We start from the raw sequence: 23,719 nt of genomic DNA on the forward strand, positions 1-23,719 counted from the left end.
AAATTACCAGTGCAGTAAGGCATTAAAACCACATTACTGCATTCCTGTGGGGTCTTATTTGGGGGTAATAAAAATGTTTCAGAACTTATTAGAGATGATGCTTCTACAACACTGCGAATATACTGAATGCTCCTGTGCGTACACTTTTAAATGGTTAATTTTATGCTATGTAAATTTTACCTCTTTATAAAAAAGATATTCCTGAACCACAAAATTAAATTCAAACATATTTCACACTGGAGAACCAACTGTACTCTTGGCAAAGTCTCTGCCAAGCTGCAGCCCTCATGGGAGCCACCGGGCGCTGTCTGAAACTCAGGGACACCAGCAGCTTCCCGAGTTGCCAGATGACCTATTGCCTCTGGAAATGTGGCCGCAGAGTCAACTCATTTGGGGTAAGGAAGAAGGTGCCATAGTGAATGTACCACAAGCGCCAGTTTTAGATCATTCGGCAACTTGGCCGACTCCCACTGGTTACCTCGCCCCAGCCCCCTTCCATGCACACACGAACACCCATGCTGGGCAAGTGTGCCAACCCAGCCCCACTAATGCAGCGGAGGCGTCCTGCGGAGGGGAGAGCCCGGCCCCTCCCCAGCTCTGCACTCCCGGGCTCTGGCGCCTTGAAGCTACTCTACTTGCCCCTAGCATCTCCCAGAGCCTCTTGTCCCCTGTGACAAGCAGTTCCGATGGTTTGCTGCCCTCACACTCCAACCCCAGGGCATCGCCTACATGAGTCTCATCCAAGCCCTGCTCAGCCAGCTAAAAACGCCCCGTTACATAAACATGTTCCTCTCATCGCACGCAACGCCGCACTTCCGAACCACGGTCACGGGCACTGGTGTACTCTGCTCAGGAGGGAGGGTGAAATGCACGCTGTCATCTGCTACCCTGAGTGACCAAGAGCGAACACTTGCCCCATGTTCCACCAGAATGCAGAATGCAATTTCAGGCTACGGGATGGTTTTCTGCCCCGCACTGCTCATGGGCCAACGTGGGGATCAAGGCCACGAGGCTGGCCTCATCAGCACTCTCCCCAGACTGTTTCTACTTTAAAAAGATCAAAAGCCATGCAGAGAATGAAGGTGAGGACCATGAAATGTCCCCATACCTTAATTTCTTCCTGAAGGTCAAGGCTTTAGAAAGAGGCTCACAAAGCAGCAATACAGCGGGCTGGAAACACACATTAAAAGAACCTCTTCTGCATCAAAAGGCAAAAAGAGGTCACTGACTGTTTTAATGGGATCATTTCACTCCACTGGCCCCCGGTGCTCAGACCATATTGGAAATGGAAAAGGGAGTGGATCTTTCATATTCATTAATGATGTCCCAACAGCAGTAAGACTGAATTTAGTCTAAAATTACACGCTTCTGCAGAAGGCAGGCGAGGCCTATGAACAGAATGTGCCTTAGGGATGGGCTTCCACAATCCGGAGCCTGAGACAAGCTTTGTCTGCAGGTGATTTCTGTGGCCAATGGATGCCTCGAGCAGAGGGAGGGCCCGGGGAATGAGACGGAGAAGGGGGAGCCGACACAGTGACAGGCCAGCAGGTTGACCCACTGTGGGTGCTGTAAGGCTTGATCCCCCAGGGCCTTCTGAGAAGCCTTCTGAAATATGCCTTAAAAGTGTCTACCTGGAGGATGAAAAGCAGCATTTGTCCCCTGGCTTTCAATCCCTGCTGGCCAAGCGTTGTTCTAAGGAGACCTGCAGACCTTCTGAGCCAGGCAGCTCCGACAGTCACCCTCGCCGTGGTGTCAGAGGAGCCCCCAAACAAACGCAGGAGGCGTGTGACCCGCTCTAAGCAACCTGCTGCCTAGCTGCACCTGTGCAGAGCTGCTCCGAGCCCATGCGAGCTGGTTCTTACAGCCAGGGTGGACTCGAAGTCAAGAGAATTTAAAGCCACGTCCACAACAAAACTGAGGCCACAGCCGTGCTGATCCCCCGGGAGGAGCTAAGCTGCACTGGTGGGCAGACACCCAAAGCTTCACACATGAAGCCGAACTCCCCTAACCCCACCTCGGAAGAAAGATTGCTCAACACTGTGCGCTCAGTTCTCCGAGCCTCGCAATCATGGGTTCATTTTAGTAAGGCAGTAGGTGCTTTCTAGCCCTTTCACATTAACAAAAAGAAGCTCCCATTTCTGATACCCAGCATTGGCTCCCATCTCTAAAGCATCAATATTGATTTTGGACCAAAAGGGCAAATACTCCAAGTTCTGCCTACATGCAAACATTTATTCTTCCCTCTTCCTCAGAATAGCTTCTGATTTGCCTCCTTTGCCATATTTCTATGTCCCCAAAACACACAGAACTATTTATGATTCAAAATTCAGAAGTCTCTTGTCTAATGCACACTCGCCAAATGCAGCTCCAGAAGCCCTACAAGCAAAAGAAACCCCATCTCGGGTTGTTTCATGAAGTCCTGAGCCGAGGAAACCGCCTGTTCATGAGTGTGGTATTTCCCTATTTAACTAACAAAGCTACAGTCTCATGAAGAATTCATAAAAAATACTTACTGAGGAAATCTGGCTATTTTGTGGTAAGAGTAGAAAAAAAAATGAAACCCTAGTGATGTTGCTTAGGACAGGAAATTCTATGGTGGCTGCAGGTATGGAGTGGAAAAAAAGTCTACCTTTATATGTTATGGCTTCTCTAGGTTTCCTGATGGTCAGTGGCTCAACTTCCCCCCTTGCAGCCTAAACCTATTCTGCCAGCCCTTGGTTCTCAGCAGTTGGAAAGCTCTACCTTCAACACACCCTCCAGCAAATGCAGTGCCCCCTGGCTTTGTCATCTGGGATTTAAATTGTTCCAGGAGACGTCCAGACATCCAATCTGGGTCAGGGGTTTGATTTGAATGTGCTGTCAGCTTTGATTTTTGCATTACCTGCTCATGCTGGCGGAGAGGGCCCAGTAAACTAGCAATACGTTTTCAATTCAAGGAGGTCAAAATAAACCTCATGTCATGCGAATAGCAGGGGGCCTCTCCCAGCCAAGTGCAGCCACGGAGGGGACGAAGCTGCCCGAGGAACACAGTGGAGTGGGGAGAGCTGTCCTCTCCAGGGGTCTCCCCCCATCGCCTCCCCTTCTGGAGAACAGCCTTGTAAACTGCCTGCCCGGAGGTGCCCGACTGCTTAGCATGAAGAAAACCAGCAAGAATGCAGACAATACCTGCTGTGGTTTCAGAAACGTCTGATGACACAGTTTGAGGTTGACAGTGCCTTGTATAGAGGCACCTAGTAAACGTTTGCAGAGAAAAAGACAGGGGCTTCACCCCAGAACCTGGGTTTGTCCGGCCAGTGTGCGGCTTTCCCTTTCTCTGATGTAGGCTTGATCTTCGCTTTTCTACCCACACTCAGCTGTTCCAGCTCCACAAGTGTGGTACATGGGACAACAGTCTCCAGAAGTAGTCTTTCTGGAAGCCACTATTAATGGAGAATTTCCTAACAAGCAGCTTGATGGTGTTATTTCATTCAACTCTCATGCACCTGCATGAGCCAGGCCGCAGCAGTCAGGAGGGGCTGGGCTATGCTTACAGGAATAATAAACCTCAGATGTCAGTGACTCCTAGCCACAAAGGTCTATTTCTCACTCTTCACATGCTCTGTATGGCTTGTTGGGGCTCCATTTATTAGAGTTACTCAGGGCGCCCTGCCGAGGGAAGGTCCATCTCAACTGTGCTTCCATATTCCCTGTCTCTGGGGAAAAAGGAGCACTTTTTATCATATTTTTCATCCCAAACAAGTCACATACCTCATCTAATTGCAAGGTACAGGAAACATAGCCGTCCGTGTCCATGTCCATGTCCAGGGAAGGAGGTAGTGAAGCAGAGCACTTGGGAACAAACTTAATGACCAAGGGAGACCTGATGTGTGGCCTTGTCCCTAACTCTGGCTGGTAGTTCAAGTCCTATCGAAAACCACTGGGAAGAGCTTTCCATAGAAGAAAGCCAATGTGTTATAGTCAAAGATGGCTTAAGGCATGACCCAGTTCTAAATAGACAGGGAGTTCCTAGACCTCTATCATGAGCACTACACCCACTCTGTTAAAAATGAGCCCCCTTTCCCATACCCATAGCAAAACAGAACCCTGAATAAACCTAACCTCAGTTGCCTTAGTACAGCAGTGATTCTCACACCAAGCTTTTTGTTCACTAAAAACATGGGGATCAATTCTAGTGAGGTTTGATTAAGGGGGGGAGGGGAGTTGGGAAACTGAATGAGCAGAAATACCTCTGTGGGATCTTTAAGAAGAGAAGGTACAAGAGAGAACAGCCAGAGAGCAAATATCTTGGCCAGGCTTGTGTCCCCACCTGGCCAGATGGTCCCAGGGAGAGAATGCATCTCCTGTAGCCAAGCTGAAAGGTACAGTCCCTTCCACCTTTCCGCAGATGTTAGAGAATCTCAGGAAAGGTTGCCAGGACACAAGTGCAGAAGTGAGCACACTCTATGCTGTCCCTGCCTCCTAAGGACAAAGGAGCCATGAGTTCCTGCCTGGAGGGACCATCCATGAGCTTAGGAGACTGGTGCCCCAGGAAATCTGAGAGAGAGAGAAATGTATATGTGTGTGTATATATAATATTAAATACATATCTATTGCATATGTTACATTAAATATATTATATTGAACTCCACATAATGTTGCACTTAGGAGTCCTGACTTAATATTTCTGCTTTCCCCTGGAGTAGAAATCATCAAATTATAGCTGACAGGCCAAATCGTGCTGTTTTTGTATGGTCTGTGAGCTAAGAATAGATTTTACATTTTTTAATTGTTGGAAAAAAACTGCAGAAATTCATCTTATCTCTTGTCATGTAAGTATCCATATAATATTCTCAGTTTTGCCTCTGGGCCTGCAAAGTCTAAGATTCCCAACTGGCTCAACAAAAAAGTTTGCTGACCCCACCCTAGAGTAGTAAGAAAGCAGATGGCCTCCAGGCACTGTCCCAGGAACACATTTATGAAGGGAAATCATTAAGGGCCCCATGGATTACGTGGCCTCAGAGGCCGATTCTGTTGGTCACGGCAATTTCATCCAGTCGGCTATGATGGTGAGTAAAGGAAGAGAGTGGGAAAATGACGCAGAGGAGCAAGAGTCAGTGATGTAGAGGGAAGCACACCAAATTGAATTTCCCAGCCAGCATGTATGTTCAGTTCATGTTTTTCTTTATAGCAGCTCTGGGACTGAGCCTCGGAGCCTTGGCTTGCCTGTGAAATGGGGGAAATCAGTATCACCCAATCTTCCCGGTTGACTATGTTCGCGTATATGTCAACCAGAACCCCCTTTAAAGGCGGAATAGAGCTGAAAAATGGAGCTGCTCCTCCAGCTGGTGGTGGACCAACTCCACACGGTCAGTAGCGATGGTATCACTGTCTCATCCACATCATAGATTTAGCAAATGCTCAACTAGAATTGGTGTCACTTTCTATTTAAATGTGAAAAAAAGCAGGTAATTAATCAAGGCCTGGCATGGACATCCAGCCACAGCTTACTAAGACAGCTTGGCATCTCTGACATTAGCAATTTCAATTTCATTCTCAATTAGGTGACAAACCATATATACAATAGAGAGGGCATGGTCCCTGGAGCGAAAGACAGTAGAGAACAGAGATCAATAAAGAGCTTCATTATTCTATGACCTCACTCCTCCCACATCCATGCAACCATGCAACCATGCACCCATGGATTAAGCATTTTCTATGTTTAATGCCCTCTCAGTGACAGAAATGATAGATAAGGTCTCTGTCGTCATGGAGCTTACATTTTCTCCTGATGAAAGGAGACAAATGGTAAACACTTTAGCAAATAAATGAATAAGATAATTATGGGTCATGATGTATGCTGTAAAGGAAGCAAAAATAAGTTGAGAGAATAACTGGATGAGATCAACTTTGGAAGGGTGACCTACCATTTGAGCAGGACCTTAAACATGAGCAGGAGCCAGGTGTGATCGAACAGCAGTGCAAGGGCCCAAAAGTCCCAGGGGGCAGAAGGCTGGAATGAGGGGAGGGGAGGGGAGAGGAGAGGAAAGGAGAAGACAAAGGCTGGAGAAGTAGAAGGGCGGTCAGGTTATGCTCAGCTGTGGTCCTGACACAAAGTTTGGCTTCATTTTGATTGATTACGTGAGGTAAGATTAAATATTTACTAAAGTGGACAGTGTGTGGTCCCATTCCTGATCTTGGAGGCTGGCTAAGGCAGAACAGTCACCCAGAGGGACCAGGAGTCAGAGGCAGCTGCAAAGCTACAGCTGGGGGAAGAGAGGGGCTACCCCAGCTGGGGAAGCTGGACCTGCGATCAAGCCTGCAGGGTAAGCGTGGGACCGGAAGGGCGGGCAGAAGGTAAGAGAAGACAGCACAAGGTCAGAGGGGCCAACACTTTTATCTTCGACTGCCTGGGTTTTCCTGGGGCTCCCTCTTCTGATCCTGACTTGATGCTCCCAGGTTGGGTTGGCTGTGCTTAAGGCAAGAGGTCCATTATGAATCTAGAAACGCGCTGGATGCCATAAGAGTACACTGGAGGCCTAGTCACCTTCTGTATTCACAACTAGTTCAAAATCCGGTTAAAAACATGAGGAATAAGACAGCTAACGGACAGTACAAATGCTGAGCTGTGTGACATCCTGTGCTTCTGTACCTGCTACAGGGGTCAGGGGAGAGCAAGCCCCTGGTGCGGAGCACTCAGGGCTCGGAGAAGAGAGGGGAGAACTTCGGGTGGACTCTGGAGGTAGTGACAAATTCAAAATGGCAAGGGAACGACAGGGAATAAGCGAGCTGAGAAACAGGGTGACCACACGGAATGCTCCACTGGAAGGCCACTATGGCTTTTCCTGGTAATTAGAGCAAAATATTTTTTAGAGTAACATTTCCAGGATGGACTTACTTGCCTCCACCTACCACCTGGCCCAGATCAGTATCACCTTCACTCTCTGAGAAGAGGGGGTCCAGAGAGGCTCTCCCGAGAAAAGGGGGGACACTGGCTGTTTTGTGAACAGGCACCTTCTTCTCTGAAACCTCTTTCAAGGGGGAAAGCCGCGCGATAATGAAAAGTCTCATCATTACTGTTATTTGCTTCAAATATCGGGCTCTCTCATAACAAAGGCTTCATTCTCTGCAATCTTATTGTTTGGTATCGTGAAGACACTGAAATTCGTTTACACCCCAGCTCTGCAGGCGCCGAGTGCCACCTGCTGCTCTGGGCGGAGGCCGGTTTACCCTGTCATGCTGTTTACAGGGCTCCGTGGGGAAGGGGTGATGGCAATGCCCACGTCTCCTGCTTCCCTCCATCTGACAGCTGGCGTGCTGTCTGACAGCCAAAGGGAAGGAAGAGAGGTTGCATATCAAAGTATTTCCAAGGCATCGCTGTCAAGCATTCAGACACAAAACGTGGATAATTAAGTTTCGTTGCATTGTCCAAAATGAAATCTTTCTCACCTGGGGACAGCTTACAAGTTTCAGGAAAAGAATATGGTTTTTGACTCCATAATTTTGCAAACACATGCAAACACGCGCGTGTGCAGACACAGAAAACTCTTAAAATACTTATTTTGCCAACAAAGTCAATTCTGGAATGAGTTTGTTTTGCTTTGTTTTGTACTTTTAACATGCAGAATGAGGTAATAAAGGTAAATCTCCATCCAGTAGATCATACTCCCACTGACTGATAAGTAAAAAATAAAATCATGTGCCCCCCCCCCCCCAAAAAAAAACAACATGGAAAACCCCAAATGGCTAAGATGGGGGTATGCAGCTAATTCTCAGGAGCCCAAGACAGAGTGAGCACAAAGTTTGACTCAACTGAATAGCAGATTTTCCCCGAGCATCTTCTCTCCATTTGCCAGCCCTTGGGATCTAAGAGTTTCTCAAAATATAAACATCTTAGAACTTCTTCCTTTGTCTGAGTTTTTGTATTATCAAAACCTCATGTTCCACAGCAGTGTCTCAAACTGCCTTCCTGTGGTTAACTGACACTCCATAAAGTAAAGGGCTTTTGTTAAGACAAATTCGCCCCCTACTTTGCTACAGATCCTGAGAAGATTCAAGTGTCAGTGATGGAAACTTCACCAGGGCCCCTCAGCCTCCAGCCTCTCCCCCAGGAGCCTTCCCTCCCACCATCAGCCCCAGCTGCCTGCTGAGGAGAGGTGTCCAGCCACACACGGCAAAGGGAAGATGGCCTTGCAACTTGATCAGGCCTCTGTTCCTTTCAACTGAAAGAGCCCATATTCACAAGACGGCCAATAGGCTCCCGGCGTCAGGGTCACCTGGGTGGTTGTTCAACATGACCCAGAATTCCTGAATCAGAAGACTCTCAAGACCAGGGGTGCACATGTTCAATAAGCACCACACACCCCACTAGAATCTGAGGAGCTATGTTCCTTACAGAAACATCTTCAAAGGCGTTTTGCCTGTGAAGCCTTTGGAAAATATGAAGAAGAAATGTCAGCTAAAACCCTATTAACTTTCCAGACATGTCATGTTCACATTATCTTTAAGCCTTTAAAAAACACTGCCACACGAGGGGTGGTGAAGTTAGCACACGCACAGCAAGTGCTTGGGATAATTGCCCCGTATTACTGCAGTGAGTTGCAACTGTGCTTCTTGAGTGAGCATGTGCCTGTTAAAATCAGCATCATATACCAGACAAGATGTGTCACATGCAGCTTTGATTCCCCTTCTGTCTGAATGATATTTTGTGTCATAAAGCTGCTGCCATGTAATAATTGCGATGATTTCAATACCAATTATGGGAGAAAGGTGATGTCAAACTATTTCTGGAATCACAGAATTACAGAGCTTGATCTTTCAACAAATACCCATGAGGCACTAACTCTGTGCCTAGAATTCCACTAGGGATATACGGATATAGGCACAAGGGATATAGAAATAACTAAGATGCCAAGCCTTGGCCCGAGGGGATTCCAATCTAGAGGTTGGGGGAGAGATAGATCTATAATTTATTAGACTTTCAGGAAGAGCTGTGAACACCAAAAAAGACATATGACAAATGTACAATGGGGACATGGATACAGTGGGGTCAACTCTACAACAGGGGAGGGACTGGCAGGGTGTCCTTCAAGATTCCACTCAAACACAATCTAGCACAGCACAGCCTACATCTGGGTGGGTCCATTCGCTTCATTCTGGAATCCAGAATTAGGAAGCCTGCTGGCCTATAGATAAAACAGGTCCCCTAACTTAGCTTTTAGGAATAAAATAGGTAGTATAGTCTGACTTGCCATCTCCCGTGTCTTATTTCTCAGGTTGATCAAAACTCAAGAGGACATTGGTGGGGCGAAAGTAGGTTTACAGTTGTGAGTATGTGAAACACAGAGTTTATTCTTGTATTATTATTTATTAATTATATTATTTTCCATACGAACAACTATAAACCTACTTTTGCCCCACCCCGTGTACTAGGCTCCCTCAAAGAACCAAGAGCAAAGATGAAGCTGTTAATTTTAAAAAAAAAAAAGAAAAAAAGAAAGAAAAACATTTTCCTAGAACTTTCCTACATTTTGTTCATCTGAAGAAATATTTTAGTGTCTACGATGCTGAAGGCTGAGCTACAGTGAAAGATGTGCAGACCTTACCATTTAGAGCTTAGCGAAAGAGGGAAATGCAGACATGAACGAGAAAGGTATAATGAAGTATGACACTTATGTCACAGGTAAAATACAACAGAGAGGCATGGAGGTATCAAGACAAGAACAATGAATTGCCTCACAGAGGAGGCAGATTCTCTGAAGACAAGATACTTGATCTGGACCTCAACATGAATTAGGATTTAAATATTGAAGACTTAAGTAAAATGAGAAAAAATATGTTAGCGTAAACAATTCTAACAAAGAATATTTACTGCATGAGTTAGCTTCTGCTATGGAACACACCACCTCAAAACATAGTAGCTTAAAACAACATTTGTCATTGCCCATAGTTCTGTGGGTTAGTTCAGCAGTTCTTCTGGCCTGAGTTGGGTTGGCTGGGGCCAGGTGGCCTAGGAGGACCTCAGTCCCATGACTGGAGCCTTAGCTTAGATGGCTGGGACAGCCAGGGACCCTGTCCCTGTAGCCTCTCCCTCTCCAGTAGGATACCCTGGCTTGTTCCTTGAGGGCAGAGGGTTCCCAGCAGAACAGAAAGCAAAAGCCCCAATAAGCACATTCTCAAGTCTCTCCTGTCACATTGTCTAATACTCTGGTGGCTAAAGCAAGTCACAAACCAGATCCGAGGTGAAAAAAATCCCTTCTCTTGATAAGAGCTGCAAAGTCACATTGCAGAGGGGTTTATGCAACATGAACGGCAGGAACGTCACAGCCACCTTTGAAAATAATCTGCTACCGATATTAAACATACACAAAGCCACATCCCTGATTAAGCCCATTATTTTTCAGTTGGGGCAGGAGCAGGAGGTGGAAAAAGTATGAAAAAAGTATTCTGAGTCTAGCACATTGCCATCACCATCACACACTTAAAACCAATATTAAAAAAACATGCGGTCAATTTAAAGGTCAAACGTGGCTTTAAACAGCACATTTAAGTCACCTCTGGATATGGAAGTAGAAGAATGGTATGTGCAGCTGGAAGACTACTCATTTCAATCTTGTTTAATATGTAAAAAAGAAAATCCAAACTAAAGGAATTCTTTGCAACTACCTGAGAACCCTGAGAAGTTCCTGACAGGCTGGTAGAGCAGCCAGGAGGAGCTCAGCTCAGGTCTGTTGCTGATTTTGCTTCTGCGTGGAAAGGGGGAAAGGGGGAAAAGGGGAAAGGGAGAAAGGGGAAAGGGGTTTCAGTATCTTGCAGTGACGCTGAGCATCTGCTTTGCTGGTTCCTCCACAGCTGATGTTGCATTTGGTCAGAATGGCAGCAAGCTGAGCCTTGTCACAAACTTTATCAGGCCCTGAAAGTCAGTATCTGGAGTCCCCTTCCCATCCAGAAGGTGAATTGACATTGAATTGAATCCGCCCTGTGCTGTTACAGGATAAGCCCTTAAAAACAATAGCAAATGGAAAATAGAGTGTCTTGTATTGATCGAGATGTTTCCACTTCATTCCTGCAGGGGAGCTTCTCTGGGGCACACGTGGGGCAGGGGCCGCGCCAGGGTCAGTGATCACCGGGAAATGCACGGCTGCTGCCCAATGGATCTCTCCAGGTTCTTCCATAGGGATCCATTTTGGGATTAGCCACTGGGCAGCTTTTTCAACATTTCCTCTAGATTTCTCTTTCTTTCAAAGCAATTTGGTAAATGTCAGATTAGCCTCTGGGTTTACCTTCATGGCCAAGAACTTTCCTTTGAAGACACTGAGGGGTTTTTTTGCTTTGCTTTTTGAACCAGCGGTAGGCTTTGATTTTTGCATTTGTTTATTTTCTCAGTATGTCACTAGCAAAGTACACACTCCTAACCCCTCGTGCACACACACACACACACACTTTATAAGGAAAAAAAATGTCCATGAACTATACTCTCAAAAAGAATGTTTCAATAGTTCCTCAAATGCTTCCCGCATCCCACCCCCTGCTTCAGTACCATTTTTAATAAACCTTCTATTTGGGGATAAATTTGGATTTACAGAAACATTGCAGATCACTGGAGTTTTCTCTAATGTTTCCATTCGACCCTGGTCAAAAGGAGGCAACCAACACTGATACATTACTGTTAACTAAAACCTAGTCTGGATTCTGAGTTCACCAGTTTTTCCATTTGCGTCCCTTCTGTTCCAAGAGTCCGCCCAGGGAGCCACACCATGTCTAGTCCTTAGTTTCCCTGCTCTGTGACAGCTTCTCAGTCTCTGGAATAACCTTCATGTTTTGAGGGGCGTTGGCCAGGTATTTTGTAGAATGTCCCTCAGTTCAGGTTTGAATGATGGTTTTCCTGTGATTACTGTGGGGTCTTGTGTTTGGGGGAAGAAAGGCTACAGGCGAAGTGTGCCTTTCTCGTTACATCATATCAACAGTACATGCATGCAGTTTGCCAGGTTTCTTCTCTATAAACCATCTTTTTTAAAAGCAGGAAAGCCTAAAATGTAGTATAATATTTAGGTAGTATTTCTAAACCCTGAGTTGCTCAAGATATTAGCATACTAAGTGCAATTATTGTTGGTCTCTTAATAACAGACTTGGAGAAGCTGAGTGGGAAGCTGGAAAGTGTTAGGGTGAGAAAGAAGACAGAGGAGAAAGAGGTAAGCATATTTCAAATTAAGCTTTTATTTCCAAATTCTATACTAAAAAGTTCTTTCAAATACGATACTAATCTATGTTGGCCAGCTGGCTGGTGTCAGCCTTACAGGATTCAGCCTCAAAACCCCCCATTAGTTATAAATAAGACAAGTTGATCCACACGTCCAAACTCCCCAGATATTTTTAAATGAAATTAGCAATTGCCAGCTTAAAGCGTACTTTGCATTTGAAAAAAATTTAAGAATATTGGTCTGTGTCATTAGTTCAGTGACATGGGGGAGGGGGGGATTTAATCTGTTAAAAATCTTACTGATGTAATGCCAGTAGATAATGTTCCTTATCTGTTGGTAGCAAAATCTGCCCTGTGCTAGAACACCTTGATTCTCAAATCAGCTGCACTGATGATATACCTGGAAGAAATGCAGGGTCTCGGGTCCCACCTCAGACCTACTGAATCAGAAGCTGCATTTAACCTGGATCCCCTAGTGATCTGTAGGCACATTACGGCTTGAGAAGTGCTGCTCTGGAGAACATCATCCACGAAACCTTGGATGAGAAAGATCGACATGGGGCCAATGAAAAGAATATGTGGGTGGGCTCCTGCCCCCCTTCAAGCCAATGATAATATATAAGCGTTCAAGGCACAGTATGAAGAAATTGATGGCATTAGTCTGTGAATTGCTAGTTGATTTACCTTGCAAAAGCAAACTTGTTCTTTTGAGCAGTTAGGATATTTAGTTACATCTCGAGGTGGCCGATGCACAAAGATATATCCTTTAACATAATCTTTAAAAAACTGAGTAGAGAAATAAAGATCCAAAAAGGACCCAAAAAGCATTATCCATAAAAATTAACTGGACTACATTTAAAATTAATGTATTAACAACTTAGGATATGATATTTGCAATCAATATAACTGATAATGTATTTGGAAGATATAAAGAACTATAAATCAGTAAGAAATAAAAGGCTCCAATATTTAAAATGGGCAGAAGACATGACTCTTCACAGAAGAAGATATCTAAATAGTGCTACACAACTGAAGGGTCTTAATCTCATCAGACATAAGGAAACAAGTTAAAGCCACAATGCCACACCACTACTACTCAACCAAAAGAATGTTTGAACAAAAACAAACCAACACAATAGCTGCCACTACCAAGAGTTGGCAAGAATGTGGAGCTGTAGGAACTGTGTTAATATAAATTGGTAAAATTTTGAAAAAATAAAAATTAAATAAAGATCTGTAATAAAAGGAGATATTAAAAATGTAAAGCCACATATATTGAATTTCATCTTGCGACTTAGACACACAGGAGAGGTCTCTGGTCCCTGGGGTTTTTGTGACAAATTCTGTCATCACTGTGCCCTGTTGCTATTTGTACTCCCAGCAAGTGTTCCAGACAAGACTTTTTAAAAAAATCATTAGACGAGTTTTAAATGTGCCTCAGTACATCTAGACCCCATTCCCTCATGAGCCCCCGAACCTTGGCTTCTCACCCCTCCCCAGACGCCCTCCCCTTCCTCCCTCGCCGAGGGAACGCCTCCTAACATTAGGGAGAAGAACCCAGTCCCCAGGATGCAATGTTTATCAAAGAGACATGACAAAAATCACCCGAGAGACAACTTTTCTTAACAGGCAATTCTGGTGCCAGAGAAGCCAATGTGGGCCTCAGCTCAAACATCCTGCGGACATCCTGCATTTTGACAGCTACAATTCTTCCTGTTTCAATTTCAATTCTTATTGATTTTCACGATTCTCATTTCAGAGATGTATGCCATCATTGTACTACAGTGTTTAGCAATTTATCTGTCCTGCTTTTGTATGCTAGATTGATTCTTTCCTACTGATGCTCAGTCGGGCGAGCACTAGGTCGCTTCCCAGGTGCCATCTCTGCTCACATGCCATTAAACGGAGACATTTCACGCTCTAACCTGAGGACAAACACTCAGCTGAGCCTGCTGCCTGGGGAGGCTCACATGTGGTAACGAAGCAGAAGCTGGCCATGAACTACTTCTGAGAAGAAAGGCCTAACTTAGGGGGAAGTTGGATCTGGAGTGGGCAAGGAGAAGAGACATTGCTCTGAATTTCCCCTCCAAATGCCCAGATTCCCATGGGGGAAGACAGCGAGAGAGCCACATTGATGGATTAAATGCTTGCTTGGTCCTGGTTAGAGGGCCAAAATGGTAGCACTTTTTAATATGTGAAATACACAGATAGAAGAGACTTTAGGAAGTATGGCAAAGGCAAAGTAAATGAACCTGGAAGGGAATATGTTTCTTACTGGACAGTTTTCCAAGAAGGAAGTTCTAGAGTAAACAGTGGGATTTACTTGAAGTAAATTAAAGCACTTACGGTGAACGTACCGTAAGAAAAAAATGCTTCAAAATTTAAAGATTAAAAACATTTATAGAGTACAATAATTACTTTTCCTCTTTAACCCAATTTCCACTACTTCATCTGTGTGACTGATAACTGCTTCCTTTCTGCTGGTGGTATTTCTTCATGCCAACGCTTTCCCTCACTTTCTTCTGATTCCATTGGAAATCCTTCCCAAATTCCATCTGGCACTGAAGGGCTGCCAGTCACGGGCCTCCCCTCTCGCCACCTCACTCAGTCCACTCGGACAAATATTGCATGGGATATACTTACGCCAAAAAATCATTATTAGAAATTCCAGTTTAACTGGGCATGTTCGGGATGTACTTACACTAAAAAAGCATTCCTTGCTTATCTGACGTTCACATTTAACTGGGCATATTTGGAACACAGTCCTATCAACAAATTATTCATCTGAGGTAATTGATCTGAAGTTGGGATTTAACCAGGATCTGTATTTGATATGGTAGTTTTACACTGTTCCCACCCCTGCTCCCTTGCAGGTGCCTTATCTTCCTTACGAAATGTACCTGCTGGGCTTAGTCCGTAAAGCAGAAATTATCAAATACCACCCGGGAATTTCGGCTGAGCCAAGTTGTTCCTAATTGGTTTGGGGGTAGAGGTATCCTGCTTCACCTTGGCTGTGTCTGGTGAGCCACCCCGCCACCAGAGCACAGCCTGGGGATCGTTTTCACCAAGAGAAAAGACACAGGCTGACTTGGGGAAGGCGCAGTCTGTTGCTGTGTCATCGACAGAGAGCGGACAAGGAACCCTACACCTTAGGGTATTTCTACCGCAACATGAAGACTGTGCTTTGGTTTAAAGAAGGGTCACCTTTCACAGCCCAAAGCACCTGAAGAAAGACTGTGGAACCACTCAGGGCAGAGTAAGTGGGGGAGCTAACAGTGCAGTCACCCCGGCTCCTACACTATTTCTGGGTGACCCTTCCAGGCCTGCTGAGTGTGGGTGGGAATATGTAAGTTTGCATGTATGTACATGCCCAGGCATGTGTGTCCTTGAGGCAGGGAGTGTCCTAGAGCTCCCAACCTCCTCTTTGCTCCTTGAAAAAAGTCTTCTAAGGGCCAGGAAGTTATACTGTGATAGGTCATCTTTTCCTTACTCTTCTCTCAGCATCCTGTGTTCAGGAGCATTTTATAATCTGTACATGCACCTCCGGAGGACATGCTGGGCCCAGCTCTCCCGGCAGTTCAGTGAAACTGGCTCAGCAGCGTGCGTTTTCTTGACCTGCTGCATCACCCACGTGGCCCCATACAAGGAGAGTGACATTTAGGTGCACTTCTTATAAGGTCCTAGCGATGTACGTGGGGACAGGCCTGCTAATGGGATGAAATTTGAAAAGTGTCCAGGTATTCTTTATGCAGCACTGAGCTTTGCGCTGCATAAATGACGCATTTTACAAATAAATCTTTAGGACCTTGCTCTCTGCGCCAATTTAAAAAGGCTAAGAGTTTACCTTTCCCAGACATGTATTAAGGTACAAACAAAAGAAACAGACTCGTAGATACAGAGAGCAGGCTGATGGTTGCCAGAGGGGACGGGGTTGGGGGACTGGGTGAAAAAGCTGAAGGGATTGAGAAATACAGATGGGTAGTTCCAAAACAGTGACAGGGATGTCAAGTACAGCATAGGGGATATGTCAATAATATTGTAATAACTGTATGTGGTGCCAGATGGGTACTAGACTTATTGGGCTGATCACTTTGTAAAGTATATGATTGTATAACCACTATGCTGTACACCTGAAAGTAATACAAAATAATATTGACTATAAACTGTAATTGGAAAAAAAAATTAATATGTTTTTTAAAAGGTACACAGTAGTGAGGGGAGAAGAAAGGGAGCCGATTTGGAAATATTTGCACAAGTGAAAGATTCACAAGAGACACATCATGAGCTCATTGAACTGAGATGGCCCTGAAATGTGGACTTTATAGAGCATGAGAAACCTCCACTATTTACTGAAACCAGTTAGCTGAAAAGGCTGGACCGGGACTTCGTCAGGCCTGAAGAATTTGATTCCTTTGAGAACTCTTGACTGTCATGCAAACAAATGGCAACATATGAATACTTAAAACATTTTATAGTTTTAAATCTTTTCTTATCCTTTATTTCCTCTGGTTTTTTAAACTAAAAATTGAAATATGATTAATCTCGTGTTTAAATGAGGAGACATTTTTTAAAATGACTGTCCATTGTCACAGAAGTAATAAATAGCATGAACTCCAGGTTTTCTGGCCTGAAGCCTTTTTTCCAACACACGTTAGAGACACTGACTATGCCCCATGAACTATTCTAGACACCTGGGGAATCGGATAGACACACTCCTGCCCCAAGAGCTTAGGATAACACCTCTGCACATACATAAAACTACTTTCATTCAGTATTGTGAGCTATACAAGCCACTTCATATACCTTCAAAAAGTAGAAACAGGCAACATAAATGGATATTCAATATAGTCAACACATGCTGACTCTTGAGATCTTAGTGGCCAATTTTATAAGAGAGACAAAGAGAAGGAAGGAAAAGAAAGGAAATTAGAGGCCAGAGAAAATTCTCATGGCATGGGGTGAGGGGTGGGGTGGGGTTCAGTAGAATGCGGAGAGTCGGCATTTAATATGCAGGTACACTGACAAGATGGGGACAGATGGGGACCTTCTTCTTGCCTTTATAGTTCACTACCCAAACGTTCAAATACCTTTCTTTAGGAAGATCAAGCTCTCTCTCTGCAGTGCTTGTGCTATAGGATATTCCCCCCGAAAGTCTTCACAGTCTTCACCTCCCCCCCAACTCCTTTACCCTAATTGTTCCTTTCTCATAATTGAGATTTCTTTCTACGTTTACCCAACAAGTCAGTCCTCCTAAACCTGTAAACTCTTGGAGGCTGACATTCATTTCTGACTTATCTTACCATCTCTTAACCCATCTAGAATAGTTTCCAGCTTCTATTAGGTCCTCAATAAATCTTCACTGAATTGAGACTAAATTGAGATTTCTGATTCCTAACTTACCACCTTGAGTAAATAAATCAGACCCCTACCTAAACAAGATTGATTTTTATATCCATCATGCCAAAAACTCCATTCTAGTCTAATAAGATGAGTTTTCATCGAGGAAAAGTGCAGCACTAGATTCCGGAGGGTGAGATGGAAAACACAGTAAAGGCCCTTTGAGAATTGACACTGTGTTCCTCCCACAGTGCTTCTCATGTTAATTCAGAACTCGCTGGGTCAGTGCTACCTGGTCACCCAGGGACAAAGCTGCCCGTTGAAACCACCAGGATGTCTCCATCTTCTCACCTGCCAATGAGCTTCACTGAAGGGTGAGGAGGGGAAAGGTATCAGCCACGTTCACGTGGGGGGACTACATGCCAAATGCTATGGGCTGAAGGTTTGTGTCACTTGACAAGTTCACATGTTGAAATCTTAACCCCCAAAGGTGATGGTTTTAATAGTTAGGGCTTATGGGAAATGATTAGATCTTGTGGGTGGATCCCTGATGCATGGGATTAGTGCTCATATAAGAGATCCCACAGAGCTCCCTGACCCCTTTCACCATGTGAGGATTCACAGTGAGAAGTCTGCAACCCAGAAGAAAGCCTTCGCCTAACCACGCGGGCATCCTGATCTTGGACATCTAGCCTCCAGAACTATGAGAAATAAATTTCGGTTATTTATAAACTACCCTGTCTGTAGTATTTTATTATAGCAGCTCAAATGGACCAATACACCAAGTAAACAAAGACTGGAAGAAGGCATAAAATGCATGCACATTTATATACATATAGATAGATAGATATCTGACATAAACATAAAAATCAATAGTGCTATTTTATAATTTGCCATTTTTTCCTAATTAGAAAGATGACAATCTGCCAAAGGAAAACCATGTAGAATGTCCTCTACCTATATGATGCTTTCCAAATGAGGATCTCAGCTAAGAATTCAGAGATTCTCTAGGATGTCTAGTATATTGTGGATGTTCATCAAAAATTTCCTCAAGTCAGACCAGATAGGAAATGAAGATGATGTTTGGTGATACATTTATGGTTCTCATTTATTTCTTGTAGAATTATGAATTATGAAAAATCAGAACTTTTCCATAAACATCAAGATAAAGATGTTGCAATTATAATCGAGAATAATGAATTTCTTGGTTGTGTTAAAGTGAGCCAGGAATGCAAAGCTTTTGCAATTAAAAGAGGCTCTATCGAACAAACAATCTGTGGTATATTAGTCCGATCAATGCACTATTATTCAGAGATACAAGGAAATCAGCTACCAAACCAGGAAAAGACATGGAGAAAACTTAAATGAGTATTGCTAAATGAAAGAAGCCAATCTAAAAAGATTAGTGACATGTTTTTGTTTCTGTTTTTGGGGGGAAGATGTGTAGGTACAGAGGACTTTGAGGGCAGGGAAACAATTCTGTACACTCTAATGGGGGGTATGTGACATTCATTTCTTGAAACCCATAGCATGTACAATACAAAGAAAGAATCCTAGTGTGGACTTTGGTTAATAATAATGTATCCATATTTACTCATCAATTATAACAAATGCAGCACACTAATTCAAGGGTGATGACTGGAGAATCTGGGGGTGGTAGAGGCTGTGACAGGATATATGAAAACTCTCTGTACTTTCTCCTCAATTTCCCTGTTAACCTAAAACTAAAATAGTCTATTATTTTTTAAGAGCAGCCCTATAAGAAAAATATTTAATCTACTAGAATAAAAAATCTTAAGAAATCAAAATGTGTATCATGATTACAAGCCTGTGTTTGGGGGGGAAACACAGGGCAGGGATGTGGCCTATAGTGTTTTTCCTGTCTTATTTATGATAGATGGTATGAGTTTTGTAAGTCAAAAAGGCAAATGTTAAAAATTTGCAAAGAGATAAAAAAAAGGAATATACTCCCAGGCAGCACTGGGTTACTGCATGGCAACCAGAGAGAACTAAGATGGGGAAGCATCTTTATCACAAAGAACATGATAAAGGGTCATGATAGGAAGAGACCAATTGCAGGTGCAAGGAAAATAAGCACTAAAAGGGAGGAAATGTAAAAAACGTAGAGAAATGTTTTTAAACACTATTTTCTTTGTAGTTTCATACACAGGACCACCGCAGCTGTGTGCCTTGTGCAGTCAAACGTTGTTCTGTGACCTTTTCATGATCTTTCAAGAGTGTAGGAAAGGGGCCTAGAGCAGGCTGAAACTGGACAACTATTAAAAACTTTCGAGTGCTTTCTCACCCCTCGTGATTTTCTCTCACCCACTCTCAATTTCAACTTCAGTAGGGAGATTTTTCACACTCAGATGGTTTCCAGACACACTCTGCTTTTGATCAGGAGACAAGGGCAATGAGATGAACACAAGCAATTCTGACGGGTTCCTGCTCCAACTTCACTTCCACCCTGCACACCAAGCCAGGTGAGGGGCAGGGAGGAAATCAATAACCGAAGTTGGCCCTTCTCCTGCAACCCTTTACATTAGCTCAGATGCCCACAAATATTCATGGGGGGGGGGAATCAATAAATATGTGCTATAATAAAAAATATTCTTTGTCCCTGGTTTCCTGGCACAGAGCTCCCAAAACTCTTGGAATCTTGAGAGAGATAAAAATGTCTTCTGTATGCGGATGAGACGGGTGGTAGTTGGGGGTCCCTGGATAGCTTCAGGATGGGGGCTGGTCACCAAAAGACCAGGCGTGATTGGAGGGTTGGAACTTTTAGCCCCACACTTGACCTCTGGGAAGGGGAGGGGGCTAGAGATTGAATTCAATCACCAATTGCCAAGGATTCACTCAAGTGTGCCTATGTAATAAAAACCTCTAGAAAAACTCCTGAATGGCAGGGTTAGGAGAACTTGGGAGTTAGTGAGCACATCAAGGTACTGGGAGGGTGACCTTCCCCCATACCTTGCCTTCAACACCTCTTTTATTTGGCTCTTCCTAATTTGTATCCTTTATAATAAATGGGTAATAGCAAGTAAAGTGCCTTCCTGAGTTCTGTGAGTTATTGTAGACAATTATCAAACCTGAGAAAGGGAGTATAGGAACCCCTTAATTCATAGTTGGTTGATCAAAACTATCAGTGACAACCTGGTGCTTTCAACTGGCATCTGAAGTGGGGCCAGTCTTGTGGGACTGAGCCCATACCTGGTGGGATCTGATGCTGACTCTAGACAGTGTCAGAATTGAAATGAATTGGAGAACACTCTGCTGATGTTAGAGAATTGATTGCTGAGGTCAGGAAAAAAATCAATGAATGCCTTCTGCTGAGACTAAAAAATGTCTCTCTCAGCTGAGGGTAAGCTAGATGAAATTTATCGCAAGATGTTAACAAAAATTATAGATACCTTTATCCCATCTTTGAGGAGAGGACTCTTTTCTCCTTACTCAATGAATAAAGATCTGGACACGCAAGGTGCAGAAGGAATGTAGGGAAGTGAGGAAAACATTGAGGGAAACTTCTCTTACAACACCCTGCATCAGTTCAGGTAAATTAGGCTCTTCTTGGGCAAGAACAAAACACAAATACACACAAAGCATGTTTGAGAGATTGGAGCCTACTGTACATACTCCCAGGGAAGAAGGAGCTTCTATTGGCCACCTCTGGACACTCGGCCCTCTTCACCCTGGGGTTGCCGCTCGCTGCAAGGGTCGAGGAATCAATTTAGTGGGTCACAGCATATCCTTCTGTTTTCAGGACTGCTTAATTTGGGACTTATCCCCAAGTTCCCTTAAAATATTACTAAAGTAATTGACACTAACTTTGTTTTTTTTATATAGAGTAAGGATATTATCGCACAAAGCTATATGTCATGGTAGGACCAAGTTTGAAGAACAGTGTGCTGGAATGTCCAGTAATCTGAAGTCACCAGAAATGGATCAGGAGAACTCACTTGTTTCTCTTACCTCTTGCTGCCCTTGCCCCACCCCATCCCCAGCTTGAATGCAGGAGCTCACTCCACCTCGACACCTCCTGGTGGAATGGGGGTGGGGGGGTTATAGCTCTTGGTGAAGGTGCCCTGAGAGGGAGATGATACTTTTGTCTCCTTATTTCTGATCGAATAGAAAAGTCTCCATGTAACATGCTCTGTACCGATTCAACAAATCCTGCCCATGTGGAGGCTATTTTATCTTTTCTAATTTACCATAATCAGGAGCCACTAAGAGCCACAGTACCATGAACTGACGGTACTGGAATCTGGAACAGCCTGGTACTGCTACTGAAGGATGACGGTATAGGGAAGGAAAGAAATCTTTTTCCTCTACCCGTTTGAATTCTGACTGGGGCCCTGTAAATTAGACTAACAAAGGACAGATTAACGAGAGAAAAACAGAAGTTTATTAACATGTGCACCGCTCACTCGTATATATGGGAGCACCCAGAAGTGAGTAACTCAAAGAGGTGGTTAGAACTTGGGCTTATACACCATCTTAACCAAAGGGCAATAGATTTTTAGAAATGTGACAAGACAGAGGAAAAAGGCTTTGAGTGTCTAGGAACAAATTGTGGGAAGGCAAATAAATATGAAAGCTAATGATAGATACAGGCTAATTTTCAGTTTGTTATGTAGATTCCCCTGGTATGACCTCTGCCTGATAGAGTTTTAAAGTTCTCTCTAGGGATTCACGTCTGTCCTTCTTGGTAGAGAGGGGAGGAAATACGCCTGCACACATGTATATGCTGCTTTTAGCCAGTTATGGGGGAGCGCAGAGAGCTTTTCTTGTATCTGCTGCTTCTCGATTGCCTTCAGTTCAAAATAATCCTTATGCTAAAGTGGCATATTTTGGTACAACATTTTCTATCACCCTTCAACTGGAATATCTATAAGGAATGACCTGTGGAATATATTTTTAAATGTTTTTGGTCACACTATATTTAGGCCAAAAATCTGGATATTAAAATTAATAGACTTGTGTATTGTCAGAAAGCATCCAAAGCCCTCAGGTAGCTTTGAGCACAGAACAAGGAGGTTAAAGACTCCTCTAGAGTCAGGACTAAAGTGTTCTTAATCACACATCCTTGTTCTTTAGCCCTGGCTGCACTATGTCACATTGGTAAAGGAACACAGGTGGGGGTGGTAGAATAGAAATTGGGGAATTTTCTGGGAAAAGAACTAACATTTATGAAGCACTTAAGTGCCAGATGCTATTCAAAGGGCTTTATATATATTATACAATCTAACCATTAGAAGTCTAAGAAAATTATCTTTCCTAATTTAAAATAAGAAATGAATGCCAATATCCCATTCCAACCTCCAACCACAATAAAGATAAACCATCTTCTCAATTAAAAAAAAAAAGCAACAACTCTAGAGCTCACATAGGTATAAACAAACTAGAATACTAGAATCTGCAGTCATTAAGATAGAATGCCACAGTTTATTTTCCCTATCTTTATTGGAGAGATGACAGGCCATATGTATGGAAGGCCACAGAAATTTCAGTGAAGGGCTGAAGTCTAGGATGCTTCTTAAAAATGATTCATTATGTGATATTCCAGGTATAGAAAATGTGTCCAACTGGACATGAGGTATATTAGAAGTTAGTTTGGGGGTAACTTCCCATACTATTAGGCAGAGAAAATGTTTTCTACCTGTACTCTCAATTTTTTAGTTTTGATTTTTAATATTTTTTCTGCATACTATTTTATTAATAGTTCTGTATATAAGCATCCTTCATTTCCAATTTTAGTGCAAAGTATTGTTGCCGAACCCACAGCTGAATGTTTTTAAAGTATGTTTTTATTGATTTTTAGAGAGAAAGGAGAGGGAGAGAGAGAAACATCTATTGGCTGCCTCCTGCACACCCCCTACTGGGAATCGAGACCACAACCTGGTCACGTGCCCTGACCAGGAATTGAACTGGCTACCTCTTGGTGTATGGGAGGATGCTCAACCACTGAACCATACCAGCCAGGCCAACAGCTGTATTTTTTTATTGTATTTATTGCAGCGTCATTGTTTCACAAAACCATATAGGTTCAAGTGCACAACTCAACAAAACATCATCTGCACACTGCATTGTGTGCCAATCATCCCAAGCAAAGTCTCTTTCCATCCCCATTCCCCACCCTTTGCCCATTTCCACCTAGCCCCCACCCCCCTCTCCCTCTGGCTATCACCACACTGTTGTCTGTGTCTATGT

The 23,719-nt window shown here is 43.7% G+C and overlaps 2 long non-coding RNA genes across 3 annotated transcripts in view; one reads left to right on the forward strand and one right to left on the reverse strand.

Moving 5' to 3' along the window:
- Window positions 1-23,719, reverse strand: part of LOC308567732 — a 569,384-nt gene that overhangs the window by 222,734 nt on the left and 322,931 nt on the right. The window lies entirely within an intron of this gene.
- On the forward strand, window positions 6,206-16,616 carry LOC308567829. 2 transcript variants are annotated; one of them, XR_014000381.1, is made up of 3 exons: window positions 6,206-6,302; window positions 12,103-12,167; window positions 16,377-16,616. It is a non-coding gene; the product is annotated as an uncharacterized lncRNA (long non-coding RNA). The 2 variants fall into 2 exon arrangements; XR_014000382.1 differs by lacking the exon at window positions 16,377-16,616 and adding an exon at window positions 13,805-14,396.

The sequence above is a fragment of the Miniopterus schreibersii genome, assembly GCF_964146895.1.
Source record: "Miniopterus schreibersii genome assembly, chromosome: 15".
In the NCBI taxonomy this organism is placed as follows: domain Eukaryota; kingdom Metazoa; phylum Chordata; class Mammalia; order Chiroptera; family Miniopteridae; genus Miniopterus; species Miniopterus schreibersii.